Below are 17,406 nucleotides of genomic sequence, written 5' to 3'. Positions count from 1 at the left end.
GCAGTAGGTTCCCCTGTGCCCCTGTGGGCCAGTCCGGCCCTCCTTAGAGGTATGCTACAGAGAGTGAACACCTTGAAAACAGATAAACAATTTTGATGTAACTGTCATGTATCTATACAGTTTCCATAATGTAAAATACTGAAGAAGACCTCATATTCATATTATGAAACACTAACAAGCATACTATTGTATCTGGCTGTAAATCTATTGCAGTTGTTTGTTGTACCTTAAAGAGTGAAAGGAAGATCAATAAAGGCTTCATTCTACTAAGTGATGTGGTGAGTGATGATCCGAACAGCAATTATGGGTCTGATTCTGGTTCACTTGCAAAAGCAAATTCTCTCTCTAATGGACAAAACCATGTGCACTGCAGGTGGGGCAGATGTAACATGTGCAGAGAGAGTTAGATTTGTAAGGTTGTAACAGAACGCCTTTGTCCAATATTATGATGGTCAGATTATGGAAATGAACTAGCTATTACCGGTATATATCCTCCCATTATTGCAGTATGATCTATGATTTTTCTCAAAAAGGTATCAATACAGCTTCAGCACGAGGCCATAAGACCATCTAAAGAATTGTTCCAATCTTTCTCTGAAAAATTTGTGGGAACGTGAGTAATGTGGAATCTGGATTGCAAAAATGCTAACTGGTAGGGTGTAACAATGGCGTATTGTGTAGATACCACATATAAGAAGAATTGTCAAATAGCCACCTTCTTAAGTAGATTAGCTCTATGCAGATATGACAATGGAAGACGTTCTCATTTTTAACATCATTGGTCAGAGGGGTCAACTCACACTGAATTTATTCAAATTTGTGGGATTATGAAGAATCATAATTCCCAAATAGGGAATATGTGCGGTGGCCTAGTGCAATGAAAATGGAGTAGTCCATGAAGGGTGGGTATTAGTATCATAAAGTAACATAGCAATGGACTTATCCATATTAATACTGAATCCAGAGATAGAACCAAACAGTTATTTTATCAAAAATGTGATGTAAAGAACATTCGGATGTCTCAACTGGTATATGAATTGGGGAGCCTGGATAAGGCTACTGCGCATCACCAGGAGGCACCCAGGACAGTTAGAGACAGGGCCACGAGGTAAACAGCACAAGTCTTTATTAATACCACAGCTGGTACAGACAGGGTCGGATTAGCAATGGGCCTGATGGAGCTGTAGCTCCAGGCCCACTCTACAAATTGGCCCTTTTTGTAGCTGAGGGCTGGGGCTTTCCAACGAGCCCAGCCCCGAATCACTAGCCCCCCCGGGAACCGGAGATACCACTGGGCAAATCTAGAATGTTTTCCCCATAGGATAACATGAGACCAGCCAATTCCGACCCCACCCAGTTCCAACAGCTGCCAGTTCCCCCTCAGGGACACCGTAGTGCCGGGGAAGATATTGTGTGTGCGCGTATGTATGTATATACGTGAATGTGTGTATAGAATAGAATAGAATAGAATAGAATCTTTATTTATCATAAAACGTCCACATACAATGAACATTAAACGAAAATAAATTGTAAACAGTACAAATACAGAAACATTAAAAAAGAGGTACACTTGACTACAGGATTGTGCGTAGATCATAAATAACCCTAAGCATTTAAAATATTTAAAGTATTTAAAGTGCGGATTGCTACTGGAAAAAAACTCTCCCTATATCGTTTGGTTTTACATAAGACTGAACGGTATCGCCTATTTGATAGAAGTAAGGAGAAGAGATCACTATTTGGGTGGGTGGGATCCCTCAGGATACTATTAGTCTTAGAGAGAAGTCGCTTTTTAAAAATATCTTGTAAACTTGGTAAGACTACCCCAATCGTTTTACCTGCAGTTGACACCACCCTCTGTAAAGACTTACGGTCAGCTGCCGAACAGGGACCAAACCATGCCACAGCACCGTAAGTGAGGACACTCTCAATCACACATGAGTAAAAGCTCACCAAAGTTCTCTCACTCATGCCGACCAAGCGCAGTTTCCTAAGAAAAAACATACGCTGGTGGGCCTTTTTGACGGTAATATTGATGTGAGTGCTCCATGAAAGGTCCTTAGATATATTTACACCCAAAAATTTAAAAGTATCAACAGTCTCCACCTGTTGACCATTTAAAACCAGTGGGCAATATGTAGTCTTGTGTGATTTTCTAAAATCCACAATCATTTCTTTTGTCTTGCTCACGTTCAGGATCAAACAATTCTCACTGCTCCATGACTCCAATTTGGACACTTCCAATCTATACTTTGACTCATCATCATGAGAGATGAGACCCAATATGGCAATATCGTCCGCAAATTTAATAAGTTGAACAGAATCGGAGCTGGCAGTACAATCATAAGTAAATAATGAATACAACAGGGGGCTCAAAACACACCCCTGGGGGACACCTGTGTTAACTATCAATTCGCCAGATACCTGGTTCTGGTATAGGAGATATTATGACAGTTTGTCTTCTTGACGGCGGCAGAAGTGACTTGAAAACATTTAATAAACTGAAACCTTGTCAGATGGAGTAGTCATCTCCTTTATTCATCCTGTTCTGTTAGTCAGAGTGCCGCACCTCTACCTTGGCTACACATTATTAGGTACATTAATAGGCCCTTGATAATTTTCAACTCCAGGCCCATTTAGACCTTAATCTGGCGTCTCACGTGCGTCTCAGTCTCCGTCGCCAGCGCGACAGAAACCCTGTCCGTCTCCGCCTCAGGGAGACGGACAGGGTTAGGGGAGGTTAGGGGGGGGGGGTGCGGGCAGGCGGCGGGGACCTGGGGGAGCGGATGGAAGCGCCGTCGGAAAGGGATGCGCGCGCCTCTCGTGTGCGCGTGTCCCCTTCTCGCCATCGATATGGCGCTGGCGGGAGATGGCGGCTGGCGTCGCCAGCGCCATCCCCTGCCAGGATGGGAGATGCTCCATCTGTACTTGAAGAATATTGGATGAACCCTACCTATGGTGGACCATCGATAGTGCTCATGATTACTGATGAAACTGGAGAGTCGCCAATGATGCAGGAGAATCACTGATGGTGGAAACCAATGATGAATGTTGCAGGAGCTGAAAAATCACTAAAGATGCTGAAGAATAATCAATGGTGAATACCAATGGTGGAACATCGATGGAGCTGAAGAATTACCGATGGTGCTTGGAGCTGCACACTTGGAGTACTTGGAGTTCTGGAGCAGGATGGAAAGCTCTGGAGAACAGCACCTGGAAGCAGCTAAGGAGACACAGGGAGAGAGCACCATACAGGTAGCACAATCTGTTCAGTAGCACTGGCAACTGGCTTTACTTACCCCGCACCTATATAGGCCGTGTGCCTGAAAAGGGGCGTGGTCTATGTAAATGAGGTTGTAGCTTATGCAAATGAGGACGCCGTCGGGTTTTGCCCCCGTTTTCCATTCTCTGCGTCGCTGAATAGACGCTGTGCGCATGCCGGCCCTGGAAAAACCAGGACTGTTGGGAGGAATGCATGGATGCTCTATTGTTCAGGAAAGGTGGGAAAAGCTGTTTATACAGAATATGGAACATGGCTATGGTAATGGAGGAGGCGTGGAAGCAGCAGGAGACAGGGCCTGACAGACAGGCATGGAATGGTGTTTATGTGCGGCAGCTGCTGTGCTGGGAGACTGCTTAATTGCTGTTACAGATGCACCCTGTTATTGCTGGATCCCCGCACTGCGGGCAGAGCGCACACAGCACCGATGGAGGCATGTTCTGGAATGCAGTGACAGTCTTGCTAAACACTTGGAAGGTAAATATACGGGTGTGGAATAGGGTTCCAACGGGATGCGGTCATTTGGTCTACAGCATTATTGTCGACAGTAATTAGGTCGACACCATTAGGGTGACATGGGAAAAGGTTGACATGGGAAAAGGTCGACATGGTTCTAGGTAGAAAGGTCATTAGTTCGACAGGTCATTAGTTCGACATTGTCTAGGTCGACAGTCAAAATGTCGACATGGGGTTTTTCACTGTTTTTTGAGCCGACGTGCCAACAGGCAGTATTTCATGCCCTACCATCCACTAGGGTGTGGCTGGAGAATAAAATAGTGTGCCGAGCGTAGTGAGGCACCGTGCCCATAGGCGTGCGCAGCACATTTCATTAGGGGGTGTCTTACACGCCCATTGGGTGTGTCTTACACCACCAATCAGACGTGTCTACCATCAGCTATTGGCACTCGCTACAATATAAAACATCTCTCAGCCGCACCATAATCTCCTGTCTAGTTCAGTTTTAATCTTCTAATTACTCTGTGTAACAGTACATGCAAATATAGTCATAAACATATATAGATGACACAGATATGTAGTGATATAACAATGGTCTAGTACAATTTACAATGCAAAACACACATACTTGATTGATGGGCGCTTGTTTTAATGGAGTACCAGTTCTAAAAAGCAAAAGTATATAAGGGTGGGCACAGCATTAGGGGGTGTCTGTGCACCTCTAACACTCTATGTGCGCACGCCTATGACCGTACCCAATGCATCGCGAGCGATGAGAGGGGATGGGGTGCATTCTAAACTGTGTCCATGTCGACTGTGTTGACATTCAGGTAAAAAACTGTGAAAAACCTAATGTCGACCTTTTGACTGTCGACCTAGACAATGTCGAACTAATGCAATACCAATGGATGTCTGATGTTCCCAGAGCGCTTATGTTAGGAATTTTTCTCTCTCAGATTAGGTGTAATAACCCCAAAATAAAGGAGAAAACATACAATGTCGAACTAATGACCTGTCGAACTAATGACCTTTCGACCTAGAACCATGTCGACCTTTTCCCATGTCAATCTAGACCCATGTCGACATTTTCCCATGGCGACCTAATAGTGTCGACCTAATGACTGTCGACCATAATGCTGTATATCAAATGATCCCAACCTGGTTCCGACAGTCAGGATCCTGACAGTCATTAGCCCGACGTCGGGATCACAACTGCCTGGACTCTGACAGCATGGTGAGCGCAACAAAGCCCCTTGCGGGCTTGCTGTGCTCGCCACGCTGTGGGCACGGTGACTCACTACGCTCGACACCTATTCTATTCTCCCTCTATGGGGGTCGTGGACCCCCACAAGGGAAAATAGCGGGTGGCCGTCGGGCACCCGTCTGTCGCGTTTTGACAGTTGGGATCCCGACGTCGGGACCGCGTCCGGCACCCAAATATACCTGTCTTAATACTCTGACCGTGACAGCCGACAGCTTAATCTCCTAGGTACCTATTTTTATAGCGTACGTAGAGATAGTTAAGACTGCACACAACTCAAATTTGCCTTTTTGTATATATTTTTAGGCTAAGTAAACCGCAATTATATATATATATATATATATATATATATATATATATATATATATGGGGTATCTCAGACCAACTACATCTACGGTCAAACCAGGAATTAATACACCTTTGTGAAGACAATCATCGGAAAACTTCTGTTTGTTGTATTTTATACGTTTTATTGTTTGGAATAAATATTTTCAATTTTAATGTGTTGTTGGTGAAACACATCGAAGCGCACCTCTACACCTTTCATTCTATATATATATATATATATATATATATATATATATATATATATATATATATATATATATATATATATAAGGTGGGTATTGTCCAGCGCTTCAATCCTAGGTTGTTCTGATCTGCTCGTTACTGGTCCAGATCAAAGGCTCCTATTTTAGGAGATTAGGTCCTTCCACAAAACACAAATCCTGTGTGACAGGTGGCTGCTATGTTCTCCTTTGAAACGTTGTTGTGTCGTCTCGAAATGTTTACTAGGAAATGGATGAGAAACAGCGCTCTCTAGTGTAAAAAGTGAGTATTCACACTTTCAAATAAAAGCAATGTGCGTACCGTGCTTAAGTGATTATTGTGCCCATCAGATTGATCTTTAGGGGGAGACAGAGGCAGCTTTTCCTGATGAGCGCTCTGTGTTAGGGGAGTGCCAAGCACTAGGTAGCGGCGGGCACCCGGAAGTAGCAGTGTCAGGAAAAGCTGCCTCTGTCTCTGCAGGGCACTCAGCAGAGACAGAAGTACAGTAGGTTTTCCTGATGAGCGCTCTGCACCCGGAAGTAAGTTAGCAGTCGGGACATCGGCAATGGCAGCAGTCCCTCTGCAGCTGTGGAGTTGCAGAGTGAAGTTGCGTGGTCTCAACAGCGGCTGTTACCAGGGGCGGATTGGGAATTAAAACCAGGCCGGGAAATATCTTAAAGCAGCCCTAACGCAGGGGCGGCGGATCTGTTGCGCGCTGATTTTTTGGGGGTGTGGCCTAGCTATATGGGGTGTGGCCTATTTCAACAAGGCCACTCCCTATTTTTGCCGCGGTGGGGGGCATGGCTAGTGGCTCTCTGAGCTGCTGGCTATGTCCCCAGCCCCTCAGGCTGCAGAATAGGCGCATGGGAGGGGGGACGCAGGGTGGAGTAGAATGCTGGGAGGGGAGATGCAGGGTGGCTGAGGACAAAGGGAGGCAGGACGTACGCAAGGGTGGCATAGGACACAGATTATGAGGGGGGCACGCAGAGTGACAGAGGATGCAGGGAGGGGAGTCGCAAAGTGGTGGAGGATGCGGGAAGGGGAGACGCAGAGTGGCGTTAGTTGCATGGTGGCAGAGGATACAGGGAGGGGGGACGCAGGGTGGCGTAGGATGTAGGGTGACAGAGGGGAGACGCAGAGTGGCATAGGATGTGGGGTGGCGGAGGATTCAGGTAGGGAGGGGGGAAGCTAGGTCTCGTATATATGTAAAAATATATATATGTGTGTGTGTGTGTGTGTGTATATATAATCCTCCAGTCAGCGGCACTCCCACAGATTTTTCAAACTGAACCAATACCACACTGGGTTAAACGATGAAGCAACGTTTTGAATTTTACTTCTTTTTCAAGCTACAACCAACAACAGAATGAGAGACATACACTTACCTAAATAGAGAAGTACAATCATGTGTCTCCGGTCCATTTCCACGAATGGGATCCGGGCTTCCCCCACTTCTGGGTCAGCATCCGTACGCCATCACTTCCCCCTCCGTCATTGAGGGTTACGCCGGTAACCAAGCAATGTCCGCATTGCGTCACCACAGCGGACGTCACCTGGATCCCCGTCCTACCCATAGTGCTAGGGTTACTGGTAGCGTATTGCCGAAGTCTTCCTGAAGCGTCCTGGAGTTGCCCAGCAACCGGTTCGTGAGAGCTCTAGAGAGCGTAGAACATACAAATTAGTGCACACATATAAATCCTTAATCCTGTGCCCACAATAATACCAAAAGCAACACACAGCAATATGCAAATGAGACCACAAAATGATCATGAGGAAACACAAGGGGGGGGGATAGGGGAAATGGGGACAAAGAGAGACAAGGGAGAAGCAGGAAAAATATAGAGAGATATGCAATGAGTATCTACTAAGGCATAATTCACAGAAACACATTAAGATACCACATAAATATATATATATATATATATATATATATATATACACATACACTACTTCACTGAGGCCACACATTGGGTGGGTAGAGTTAGGGTGCGGGGAGTGTGTGTATGGCTAGAGTTAGGCTGCGGGAGTGTGTGTGGTTAGAGTTAGGCTGTGACTGTGTGTGTGTGTGTGTGTATGGGTAGAGTAAGGCTGTGTGTGGAGGGGGGTGTATGGTTAGGGTTAGGCTATAGGGGGTGGTATGGTTAGGATTAGGCATCGTAGGGCATCTGATCACATCACATCGCATGCCATAAATCCGCATGCGATGCAATGTGTTTTTTAATTGTACAAGCACCCTGATGGGGTGTGGCGAGTGCAGCGAGCCACCAAGCCCGAAACGTGGCGAGCGCAGCGTGCCCCGCGAGGGGACACGTATTACTTTACATGTATTCCGCCACGCTTCGGGCTCGGTGGTTCCCTGCGCTTGCCACACTATCTAAAATCAACTCCACGCCGACGTGGATTGTGGGGGTATGAAAAGGTCGGAGGACGCATACAGCTGCGCTCGCCACGCTTCGGGTTGGCGTTGATCCTGGGGGTGGCCTTAACAATGGGGGTCCGTTTAACATTGTAAGGACCCATCAGGGTGCTTGTACAATAAAAAATCGTATACCATCGCATCGTATGCCATTGTATGGCATATGATGCAATATTTTATTGTACAATATCGCGTTGCATCGCATCACATACCATCGTATACCATATTAACTGTTATGGTATACGATGCGATGGGCGCCGTGCTAGGAAACAAGTACCAAGGCTTCTAATAAATGATAATAATGATAATAATAATTACCTGCTTGTTGCCAAGGGGGTTAATGTCCGTTGCCAAGGGTGTTAATGTCCATTGCCAAGGTGGTTAATGTCCGTTGCCAAGGGGTTAATATGCATTGCCTGGGGTTATTGCTTGTTGTCAAGGGCAGTTAATGTCCGTTGCCAGGGGTTCTTGCTCATTGCCAAGGGGTAAATATGCATTGCCAGGGGTTCTTGCTAGTTGCCAGGGGTTCTTGTTCGTTGCCAAGGGGGGGTGTTAATGTCCTTTGCCAGGGGTTCTTGCTCGTTGCCAAGGGGTAAATATGCATTGCCAGGGGTTATTGCTTGTTGCCAACTGGTTTATATCTGTTCCCAGGGGTTAATGCTCATTGCCAAGGGGGGTTAATGTCCGTTGCCATGGGTTCTTGCTAGTTGCCAAGGGGTTAATATGTGTTGCCAGGGATTATTGGATGTTGCCAAGTGGTTAATATTTTTTTTTATCAGGGGTTAATGCTCGTTGCCAAGGGGGGTTTATTCCCGTTGCCAGGGGTTCTAGCTCGTTGCCAAGGGGTTAATACGTATGTGCCCACCCCAGCCACCCGCCCGTACGCTGCTGTTGCTGCCCCTGCCTTACCCTGCGCAGAGAGAGACAGACGCTAGAAGTCATTTTTCACTTCCAGCGTCTCTGACAGGGAGCACAGCTCTGCAGCCGTGTTACCAGGAAGTGCAGAGCTGCGCTTTCTGTCAGACGCTAGAGGTGAATTATGACTTCTAGCGTCTGTCTCTGTGTGCAGGGGAAGGCAGGGGCAGCCGTAGCTGACGGGCTGGTGGCCGGAAACATAGGCGCACCGGCAGCTATTGCAGTGCTGCCGGCAGCCTAGTGAGAACTGAGGTGAGGGGGACTTGGAGCGGAGGTATGACCTCTGAGTAACCAGGCCGGCAGACACCGGCCGGCCCGACAGAGGGTGGATTTGGGCCGGCCCACACCGGGATTTCTCCCGGTATCCCGGTGGCCCAATCCGCCCCTGGCTGTTACCCTGTAGCAGCTGTGGCGGTGTGTGGCTGGCAGTCAGCTGCTCCAGTAGCAAACGAGAAAAACTACTGCACCTTATTCTAGTTCACTCTTTCTGACAAAATCCTTCTTGGACAAAACCATGTGCACTGCGGGGGGGGGGGGGGGGGGGGGGGGCAGATGTTACTTGTGCAGAGAGAATTAGATTTGGGTGGGGTTTTACTACAAAGTGAGATCTATATTGCAGTGTAAAAATAAAGCAGCCACTATTTACCCTGCACAGAAACAAAATAACTCACCCAAATCTAATTCTTTCTGCACATGTTACATCTGCCCCCCTGCAGTGCACATGGTTTTGTCCATCTAAGAAGGATTTTGGCAGAAAGAGTGAACTAGAATAAGGCCCTATGTTCTGTAATTCTTCTCACATATTAATCACTTTAATACTTTTATACCACTAGAGGTCACTGTTTGGCATTCAATCAGAAGAATATGCAATATAAAAGAAAATATATTTTTTAATTCTAACTTATAAAAACTGAATAAATGGATCATACAGCAAATAATACAAAATACACAACACAATTTAGACAGCAAATAATACAAGGTGTGTCTATTAAATCCCAGGACTGTACGTGTAGTTAATGAATGAAAATGTGTAGGAACGCGTCATCATGCGGATGTGATAGCGTAACCAATGAGGCGCGAAGGTGGAACAAATGCGCAGCGATTGCGTCAGCATTTCCAGTTTGGAGAAGGTAAACGCAGGTGGTTTATTAGAACGCGTGTCACGGTCGGTGAAGGATCAAAGAGTGAATATCAAGTTTTGTTTCAAAATTGGGAAAACACAGAGTGCATCGGTTAGTTAAACGAGTACACCGTGTGCGACCGAAAATGGATAAAGGCAGCTGGTTCCTACTGCACGACAACGCGAGGCCCCACTGTGCTCTCAATGTGTAGTGCTTTTTGGCAAACCATGACATCGTAGAGGTTAATCATCCTCTGTATTCTCCTGATTTGTCACCTTCTGACTTTTACTTATTCCCAAAACTTAAGACTGCTCTCAAAGGGCATCGAGGACATAAAGAAATACGTAACCGCTCAACTTCGAAGCATATCTTCAGAGGACTACGAAGCTTGTTTCCAGAATTTGTACCGCCGTGCACAAAAGTGTGTGAGTGACGGAGGTGATTATTTTGAGGACTATTTTTTTTTTATTTTTTATTTTTTCCAATTTGTCATATGCACATTAAAAAAGTACATCAGCATATCACAATTTTACATTATTGATGTTAATTACATTTAACAGTAGTTGTATAGCTGAATAAAATACATTAACAATACAAACATTACTAAAAACATTACAATACATTACAGGACAAGACAACAAAAAAGGAAGACACTGCGATGGATCTACTTATACAACATATATTAACCCTTTAGCCTGTGAGAAGACATGGCTTAAACCGGGTAGATTTTTTCCCCTATTTTTCAGGTGCATATATCTAGCAATACATAGGTGCTGTACCCTGCTGTACGGCACGACTCAGTCAACAAGACCCGCTTAAGTTACGTGATACATCTATCCAAGTAAAGAAAAAAGAAAAGAAGAAAGAGAAAAAAAGAAATATATATATATATATATATGTACATATATATTATTATTAAAGAAGGAAGAAGTGGGGGAGTGGTGGGTGAGGGAAACGAGGTATGGAGTGAAGAGAAGGGAAGAAAAAAAAAAAAAAAAAAGGGAAAGTGAGGATGAGAGGGAATCTAAATCCCCCATTTTTAAATGTCGTGTTTTATTTATTTTACTAATGTGTTAAAGTTTTACAAAGGTTGACTCCAACCATCTGTGCCATATGTTAAGATATGTGTTTAACTTTTTCCTGCCCAGATATATATATCTCTCTTGTGTACTCGTATAATTGACTAACGCGAACCATGCAGCAAGGTCAGGACCATCCTTGGATAACCATGTTCTTGCTATCATCATTTTGGCCAGTGCACAAATATTATAAACATATAGCCTATCATATTTACTCAAGGCACTATCCGTGCAAATGGATAGAATACAACTTTTTGAATTAAGGGAAGTTTCTGGAATACCAGTTTGCACCACGGTTTGCAACACTTCATACCAAAACTCCTTTACCACATCGCATTCCCATAATAAGTGCCAAAACGTACCCGATGCACTATTACATTTTGGACAAAGGGGGGATGTCCTGGCCTTCATCTTGACCAACCTGGTCATGGACATATAAGATCTATGTAGGACATACAACTGTATCTGTTGCACTCTTATTGTATTAGTAGCATACTGAACAGAGGCCAGGGCCATCTCCCATTCGCCAATCGATAGTGCGCCTACATTCTCTTCCCATTTCTGGGTTAGTGATTCCAGTCCACCGGCATTAAATGAATCTACGATGATATTATACAGTCTAGATACCATTTTTTTTCCCCACTTTTAATAGTTCCCTTTTAATTGGGGATATGGAAAAAGTTGGGATGTTATTTTTAAATTGGGCTTCGAGTGCGCATCTTATTTGTAGGAATCTGAAGAAAAAGGATTTTGGGAGTGAAAATTCTATCGCTAAGTTTGTATAGGACTTTAGAACCCCATGTTCATAAAATTGACTAATCGCTACCACCCCATACGGGCCCCAAACAATATCCGGCTGCAGGAGTATTAACTCATCAAATTTCCCATAGTCTGATAGCGGATGATCAATCTCAATATCGAAAATATTTATTAAGCTGTTAGCTTCACGCCAGACCTTTACCGCCTGTATCACCAGAGGTGGATCTTTTTTGGTAACTCTCCCCTTCAGTAAATACTGGAGCGGAGTACTAGTATCGTTCCCTTGTTCCAACAAAATTTTAACTAGGCTATTATCATATTCAATGGTGATCCAGTCTTTAATATGCAATAGTTGCCCCGCTAGGTAGTACCATCTGAAATTAGGGAGGGAGAGCCCTCCTTGGGTCTTTTTCCTCACCAGGGTATTCATTTGAATTTTAACTCTTTTATTGTTCCATATGAAGGATGACAGCAGGGAGTTTATTTTTTTAAACAAAGACAAAGGCAGATATACCGGTGACTGCTGAACAACATATAATACCTTTGGTAAAATGATCATCTTAATCAGATTGATCCTGCCGGTAACTGTGAGCAACAGCTTGCTCCAGGATTTAAATTTTGCTGTGATATACTCCAGCAGGGGTTGTATGTTCAACTGACAGAATTCATGTGGATTTCTTGATATCCAGATCCCTAGATATTTGAAAGAATTGGTCCAGCCGATGGGCAGATCTACACGTAGTGTATTGGACAAACACTGTTTCAAGGCCATTATACTTGATTTATTTATATTTATACTAAAGCCTGAGTATTTACCATGTAATGCAATTAGGTTTAACACTTTGACTGCTGAGGTTGTATAATCCTGCATAAAAACTAGTAAATCATCGGCATATAGTGCCACTGTATCGACATTTATGCCTGCTGCAAAGCCTACAATAGCAGGGCTAGATCTTATAGCACATGCCAGGGGTTCAATTGCCAAGGAAAACAAGCTTGGAGATAGGGGGCATCCCTGCCTCGTCCCACGCTGAAGGGAGAAAGCAGCAGATGTCCACCCATTCATTGATACCCTGGCTGTTGGATTGTTATATAAAATTTGTATCCACCTAATAAAGTTGTCCCCAATACCAAATGCCCTCATGACCACCCACAGGTATTCCCACTCAACCGCATCAAATGCCTTAGCGGCATCTAAAGACATTATTGCAGCATTACTTGTGCTGTTTTGCGAAATTTGTAAGTGTCTGAATACTTTCCTTATATTTAATGATGTGGATTTGCCTGGAAGAAACCCCGTCTGGTTGGGATGTATTATTTTTTCCATATATTTGTTCAGTCTAGTCACCAATATCTTAGCCAATATCTTTGCCTCTGCTGGGATCAATGAAATTGGCCTATATGCCTCGGGATTGGTGGGATCTTTCCCCTGTTTCAACAAAAGTATTATTTTGGCCTCCAACATAGAGCAGGGGCACTCCCCTTTTGTAAAAGAAGACGTGAATAGATTCAGCAATAATGGAGCAAAAAAGTCTACATATTTTTTATAAATATCTATGGTTATTCCATCCAGGCCGGGGGCCTTTCCACCTGGTAGCGCCTTTATAGCGCCAGTTATTTCCTCCAGAGTTATAGGAGCATCAAGAACTGCTCTGTCATCTGAGTGCAGACTGGGCATTGCAATATTGCACAGAAAATTCTGAATTTGTGGGGGCTTAAATTGATTCCTGGTTGTATATAAATCCACAAAAAAATCCCTAAATACCATACCAATGCCCTCTGTACTATATTGCATAACCCCACTACTGTCTAATATTCCATAGATATTGTTTGAAGGTTTTTCCACACGCGCCAAGTAGGCCAAATAACTACCCACTTTATCGGAAAAGGCATAAAATCTTTGGGTATCAACTTTGGCGTATTTTATATTTTCGGATTTTATAAAGTCGAGCCATTTTTCCCTGGCCTGATCCCATGCCGATTTGGCCGCCGGGGTACCCTCTGTCAAATACCTGGCTTCGCAGGTGTTACAAACGTTCTCGAGATCAGACACTTTCTGCCTACTCACTTTTTTTATTTCGCCTATTTTTTTCTTAAGAGTACCACATAGATAGGCTTTGAAAGTATCCCAGATTATCATATCTGGCGCAGAGCCTTTATTGATAACCCAAAATTCCTCCCATTGCTCAGTTAGACCTGACATAGCTTCGGTATTATTTAACCATGTAGCATTAAATTTCCAGAATGCACAACTTTTTACTACGGAGTCATCTAACTCAATCTCCAACGGGGAATGATCAGAGATTCCTCTTGTTTTGTAACTTACATTTTTAACAGATGATAATAACTCTTTAGATACAAGAACAAGATCTATTCTCGAGAACGCTGTGTAAGATGTAGAAAAGCACGAATATTGTCTTGTTACTGGATTTGCCACTCTCCACGGGTCAGTCCAACCCAAATGATTAATAAAATTACAAAAACTTCTAGAGCAGCTGTCGACTTTGCCGCCCGTTGGAGTTCTTTTCCATCTGTCCATATTGGGATCCAACACCATATTGAAATCCCCAATACAGACTACTGGTATCTCATGGGTGGTTGCGACAAAGTCAGCAGCTGCGACCAGTACATCAAACGCAAAGGGAGGGGGGATATAGACAGACAACAGTTGCAATGGTTTTGCATTGAATATACCTTCCAAAAAAATAAATCGACCCCCAGGATCTAATTTCACTCTATTACATTTAAATGCTACTGTTTTTTTGAGCAAAACTGTAATGCCCCTTGCATGTGTCGTGAAAGGGGCATGATATACCTGGTTTACCCATGGCCTGTTAAGAGCCTGTAGTTTTGCCCCTGTAAGGTGAGTCTCGGATAAGCATATAATATCTGCCTTGCTTTGCCTCACCTGGCGCATGACCAGTGAGCGCTTTAACTTGTCGTTTATTCCTCTAGTGTTCCAAGCTAAAATACGGACCATCTAATCCTTACATAATAATATAAACCGGAGTAGACCAACAGAGCGTAAGGCAGACGCTGCCAATACCATCATATACCTGTTGCCATCTTTCACTAAGACCATTGGGCAAATAACAATGTCATATCTCTGCAACATCTTCCTAGACAATACTACATATACACAACAACATTTACCCCCCACCCCCCACCCTATATGCCCCCCCACCTTAGGCATATTTAATGAATCCCACATATACTATACACAGAAAATTGCTAACACAGTATGATTACACCCAGTAAGGGGCTATTGGTCCCTAAACCACGAAAAAAAAAAAAAGAAAACATAGGGGGTTATTCTAGTTCATTCTTTCTGACAAAATCCTTCTTAGATGGACAAAACCATGTGCACTGCGGGTGGGGCAGATGTAACTTGTGCAGAGAGAATTAGATTTGGGTGGGGTTTTTCTTCAAAGTGAGATCTATATTGCAGTGTAAAATAAAGCAGTCAGTATTTTCCCTGCACAGAAACAAAATAACTCACCCAAAACTAATTCTATCTGCACATGTTACATCTGCCCCCCTGCAGTGCACATGGTTTTGTCCATCTAAGAAGGATTTTGTCAGAAAGAATGAACTAGAATAAACCCCATAGGCCCTTATTCTGGTTGGTGCGGTCGAGCCGCATATGCGGCTCCGACCGCACCAGACGAATCCCCGCCTACAAGACGGATCGGCACGGCCGTCCGTACACGGACGGCTGCCGATCCGCATGAAAATGGCGGGGCGTACGCCTCCACCATGTTGGGAGCTGCCCCCTGCATTCGATGGTCGATGACCATCGAAGGCAGGGCCGCACGCTCCCCCCGCTCACGCAAGCTTAGAGCACACGGACAATCGTCCGTGTGAAAGCTTGTATTGGGGCGGGCAGCTGACATCCGGCGATGTCAGCTTTCCGCCCCCATCACTGGCGTCATAGCCTCATTACCATGCATACGCCCCGCGTTTGCATGGGAACGCCCATGAAACGCTGGGCGTATACATAGGGTAATGAGGCTATTAAGCCCCTCACACCCCTATACGCCCCCTTTGCGGCGTCTAAATTTTTTACTCGGCGAATTCCCCTGCACATGCGCAGAGTGACCTCTGCGCATGTGCAGAGTGTAAACATCGGCGGTACGGCCGCACGCGGGCCGTACCGCTCAGATCAAAATAAGGGCCATAGTGAGGCAGTTTGTTCTTTCTCTCTCTCCCGACTGGAGATACATCAGGACCCTAAAAAAAAAATAAAAAAAAAATAAAAGAATAGAGTCCCTTAATTAATTCAAGGAGCAAGTTGGTATCTTGCTGGAGCCCTTTTATCCAGCCATATTCCTGCTTCTCTTGGGGTTTGAAAAAAATAAAGTTTCCCATCTGCAATGACTTTCAATTTTGCAGGAAATTGCATAGAGTACTTTATATCCAATTCCCTTAGGCGCTTTTTAATATCTGCAAACTGAATTCTGCTCTTTTGCACGTCCAGGGAAAAATCAGGGAATGCTGATATTTTAACTCCTTCATGTTCCAGCTATTGGCAGAGTGTATATAAGTACGTGCAGTGTGGTTGTTAGACCTCACACTTAGAAGATATAACCAGTTTGAAGGGTTTATTCAAGTGGCAGGCTTGTAGGTTACAACAGTACTTTAGTAGTTAACTTCAAGCAGTAATACAACTTGTACATTTGGTAACGACAGTCTCTGGTTGTTACTTAGCTGTAGCGTTTTGGCGCGTGCAGGGTAAATGACAGTCTGCTGGTTTACGCTGCGGTATCTCTCCCAGTCTCGCTGCTGCCAATGATGACTGATCTCCCTGTGCAAAAGGTCACGCTGGTAACGGGATTACAGCGGGGGCTTGCTCCTATGCGCTCCGGTGCACGTGGAGCTACAAACAGCATGGACGGAGTCACACACGATCTGAGGCAAACTCTAACGCGGGGACTTCCTCACAGGAAAGAGTAACGCTGCCAGCAGGGTCAGGGGTCTCTGCCCTGCTATTCGCTTAAGCGACCTGTCACTCAGGGTGACGCTTAACTACGTTGGCTGCAAGGGGGAAAAGGAAGACTGTAAGTCTCACACTAAGCAGTGTATGCGGAGACAGGCGCTGAGCGCTGCAATCTAACACTCCCCCTCGCTTAAGGCTGTCTTCGGCTACATAAAAGAACTCAATACAATGCTTTGTCCTTTTGTAATACCTGTAACCGAAAATATGGTTAGAGAGAAAAAAACATTCAGAACATCAAAAACTTCAAATCAACATTTTTTGAATTTAGACAAGTCCACAGTCCTTCACGAACTTAGTAAGCAAGTTTCCCGACAGTCCTTTAGTAAGCATGTCAGCGACATTCTGTTCACTTGCAATGTATTCAACATCGATGGACTTGTTCTCCACTAGTTCTCTGATGAAGTGATGTCTTATCGCGATGTGCTTTGACCTTCCATGGTGCTTGGTAGTACAGGAAAGATCTATTGCTCCCCTGTTATCACATGCGATACTGATGGTCTCTTCTTCATAAAGTAGACCTAACTCACACAAAGTCTCTTTGATCCAGAGTGCTTCTTTTGATGTCTCTGTAAGA

Source organism: Crinia signifera, chromosome 19 (assembly GCF_055691185.1).
Source record: "Crinia signifera chromosome 19, ASM5569118v1, whole genome shotgun sequence".
Classification (NCBI taxonomy): Eukaryota; Metazoa; Chordata; class Amphibia; order Anura; family Myobatrachidae; genus Crinia; species Crinia signifera.
The sequence above is the reverse complement of the archived record's forward strand: the minus strand, read 5'-3'. Positions refer to the sequence as shown.